General features: G+C 41.0%; 1 pseudogene across 1 annotated transcript; it reads right to left on the bottom strand.

Annotated features, from left to right (window-relative positions):
* Positions 1 to 857: 857 nt before the first annotated feature.
* LOC306658517 (small ribosomal subunit protein uS2-like) lies at positions 858 to 1828 on the bottom strand (annotated as a pseudogene). The gene has a single exon. The product of its transcript is annotated as a small ribosomal subunit protein uS2-like (transcript).
* Positions 1829 to 3643: the final 1815 nt, after the last annotated feature.

The raw sequence follows: 3643 nt of genomic DNA, 5'->3' as shown, positions 1-3643 counted from the left end.
TAACGTATTCATGACATGTGTACTGAGGTTACCACTTTTTAAAATGACATTTACATAATATAAACATGCACACATACATATGTAAATGAATCTGGGTAGGAATGTGAGACAGACTGAAAAGGAAAAAGAGACTTATGAGACAGGCCTGAGTGATATGTACCCAGTCATCAATGATGCTCTCATGGGCATGGAGTGGAAAATATTTAATTTCTTCATTAATAGATAGGTAAATATTTTATAATATAAAATTTTAATTATATAAAAATTCATTTATGAATTCTATCCATTTCCACTCATATACACAGTACATTCTCCAGTTTTCATTAAGAGCATTTACTCAAAATTAGGTAATATTTTTCAAGAATGAAATGCAGAATTCACCATGAATGAAGAATATTATGAAATGACACAGTCTATCAAGAAATATTGCCCTCCCCCATAAGGTACACATCTTTCCTGTCCTATACTTTCTGTGTGTTCTTTATTACTATTATTATTATTATGATCACCATGATGATCATCATCATTATTACAGTTATACAGAGGAGTTGGGATCATTTTGACGAAATCATACATGCAAGGAATTTGACCTCAGTCCTCATTTTCAACTCCATTTCCCCAATCTCTTCCCTACCCTATTCTTCCTGTGCTCTACTGATCTTCCTCATGTTCCTTTATTCATTTTTTTTTAAGTTGTTGATGGACTTTCATTTATTTATTTGTTTGTGGTGCTGAGGATTGAACCCAGTGCCTCACACATGCTAGGCAAGTGTTCTACCACTGAGCCAATGAGCCACAACCCCAGCCCCTCATTTATTTATTTATTTATTTATTTATTTATTTTTTTTTTTGCTTAACAAGTGTCTGCAGAACAGCTCAAGACCACTCAGTGGTTGTTCCTACCCACTCAGTAGCCCGAGCAGTGGGAGCTGTAAACCAGTCTTCAGGGGCTGGCTGGGCACTCCAGTCTTCAGTAGGGAACTGCTGGACAGGCACAGAGGGCACCTGCACACCCTCAGACCAGTCTGCAACCTCAGGTTGAGCAGCAGTGCACTCAGGAGCTGGAGCAGTCCATTCACCCTGAAATTCCTCCTTGGTCACAGCTTTTTCAGCAGCAGCCTGCTCTTCCTTTTCAATCTCTTCAGGATCTCTGTAGAAGTGGAGATCAGGCATGAGCTCCCATTAGTGTACACGGGAAATGGTGCCACACATGTGCAGAACTTCTCGGGCCAGCATCCACCACATGGGCCCCACAGAATGAGCTCCCTTATTATTGCACAGAATGGCAATGTCCACATAGCGCAGAGGAGAGTCTGTGGGATCAGTAACCACCAGGAGACGTGGCTCCCAGAAGGCTGCCTGAATCTGGTTAGTGAAGGTTCCAGGAGTGAAGCAGCCAGCAATAGGAGTGGCTCATGTTGCAGCAGCAAGCTTCAGCACAGCCCGCTGGCCAGTATTCCTAGAGGATGTGACACTGACTCAGCAGGGTTTTCGATGGCAATGATGCACGAGCTGCCAGCAGAAGCTTCTCCCAGGTCCTCTTCAGTTGTATGATGTATATGCCATCACTTTTCCTTTTGTAGATATATTGTTCCATCTGGAAATCAAGGTTGGTGCCACTTAAGTGGGTTCCTGCTACAAGGAATTTGAGGACATCCTCTTCCTTCATTTGCAGGACATCAAGGGCTCTAGACATTGTGACAGTTTCCCTTTATGTTATGACAGGAATCAAGAACTCCGTATGGACCCCTCCCTGGGTAGTGCAGAAAGGCTTGATTGGTACTTTCTACATATACACAAAGATTAAATTCCCTTTGGTACCTTTACATATATATGTGTGTGTGTGTGTGTGTGTGTGTGTGTGTGTGTGTGTGTGTGTGTGTGTGTGTGCATATATATGCATATAACATGATTTGGATATAACATGATTTTGTTAGTTAAATGCAATCCACATTTCCTCCCCTTTACCATTCCCCCCATTCTGGACCTTCTACTCCTCTAATCTTCTCTATATAATTGTGATATTCAATTACTCCACCACCACCTCCTTCTTTCCTTTATTTTGCTCTAGCTTCCATATATGAGAGAAAAAATTTGAGTCTTGATTTTCTGAGTCTGGCTTATTTCACTTAGCTTTATGTTCTCCATTTCAATCCATTTACTCCCAGTGCCAGAATTATTCTGTATGAATAAATAAAGTTCCATGGTGTATATATATTGCAGGTTATTAGTACATTCATATATTGATGGGTATCTGGGTGATTACATAATTTGGTAATTGTGAATTCACCAAAGTGGTTATATCACTATACATTATGCTGATTTTAGTTATTTTGTATAAATACCAAGGAGTGGACTAGCTGGGTAATATGGTGGTTTCATTCCTAGCTTTTTGAGGAATTTCCAACCTGAGCTTCAGAGTGATTGTACTAATTTGCAGTCCCAGCAACAATGTATCAGTGTGCCATTCCGATTGGAATGAGATGAAATCTCTGCAGTTTTGATTCATATTTCCCTGACTGTTAGAGATGAACATGGTTTATGTACTTTTTGGCCATTTATGTTTCTTCTTTTGCCCATTTATTTATTTGGCCTTTGAGTTTTCTGAGTTCTTTATATACATTGGATATCAATTCCCTGTGAGAGAAAGAGCTGATAAAGTTTTTTTTTTTTTCCATCCTGTAGGCCCTATATTTGTGTTTTTAATCTTTTCCTTTGCTGTGCAGAACCTTTTTAATATAATGGTATCCCACAATTGATTCTCGTTCTTGAACTTTAGTCTTACACCTACATGATTGACCTATGCTTTCTTCTAGTACTTACAAGATGTCTGATGCATTGTGATTTGACTTTTGTACAGGACGAGAGATAGAGATCTGTGCATTCTTAGTGGCTAAGTAGGCATCAAGTCACAAGCTGGGCTGTTCTGTTCTCTCCTTTTGCCACTGGACACATGGTCCGGTCCAACTGTCATCCCTTGTGCATTTGCAGAGGTTGAAATGACACAATGGACACAGCAGCCTCTGCTGTTGAACACTGGACTGTTTCCCTCCCATTACAGTGCTGAGGGGAATGCATCTATAAACATAGCTTTTTATGGAGGATTCCTAGAAATGGGGTTTCCAGGTCAAAATGTATATATATTTCAATATGTTGGCCACTGTTTACATACCTGAAGTATCTTCATGGAGCTAAAGCCTTGATGGAGAATGCAGTGACTACAGCAACACAGGGTGGGTCAATGGAGTTTGAATAAGCCAGTACTGGAGACCACCATGGTCCCTGGGAAGGAACTAAGGGACAGAGAATGCCTGTTACCAGCCCCTCCAGCTCTATAATTCAGTTTCACAGAAAAGTGACCTGGCTCTCATAAGGGACAAAAGGAAAGACAGGACTGGCTTCCCAGCTTGGACACTCTTAACTCCAACCATGGAGCCCCTTCTTACTCAGGGAAGCTACTCCATGGGAAGGTCAGCAGGTAATAAAGACCACTTTGAATGGAAAGGAGCCAGGTGCCGTTCTCAGGCCAACAACAGGACCCACTTGAACTTTGTGAGCATGAGAGGCCTTTACAAAGCACATCAGCTGTTCACAGACACTGCTACAAGTTCAGAGTGTTAAGAGTGAAATGAAAGGCACAACC

This window comes from Sciurus vulgaris (genome assembly GCF_902686455.1).
Source record: "Sciurus vulgaris genome assembly, chromosome: 3".
Classification (NCBI taxonomy): domain Eukaryota; kingdom Metazoa; phylum Chordata; class Mammalia; order Rodentia; family Sciuridae; genus Sciurus; species Sciurus vulgaris.
Note: the sequence above shows the minus strand (reverse complement) of the source record. Positions and strands in the feature narration are given on the sequence as shown.